A 230-nucleotide genomic window follows, 5' to 3' on the forward strand; every position below is an offset into this window, starting at 1 on the left:
GGCCTCCGTGTCTCTGGACAAGGAGGTCCTCCAGGACTACAGGGTCTTACACACAATTGGCGAGGGCAGCTTCTCTGAGGTGAAGTTGGCCCTCCACCGTCGAACTGGCGCTGAGGTGGCGGTGAAGATCATCAACAAACGCCGTGTGGCTGGCCTCGTGTCTCTGTCTGCTGAGCCTGACATCATGAAGAGACTACATCATCCCAACATCATCCAGCTGTTTGAGGTCA

Source organism: Otolemur garnettii, unplaced genomic scaffold, assembly GCF_000181295.1.
Source record: "Otolemur garnettii isolate 467f Iridium unplaced genomic scaffold, OtoGar3 scaffold00136, whole genome shotgun sequence".
Classification (NCBI taxonomy): domain Eukaryota; kingdom Metazoa; phylum Chordata; class Mammalia; order Primates; family Galagidae; genus Otolemur; species Otolemur garnettii.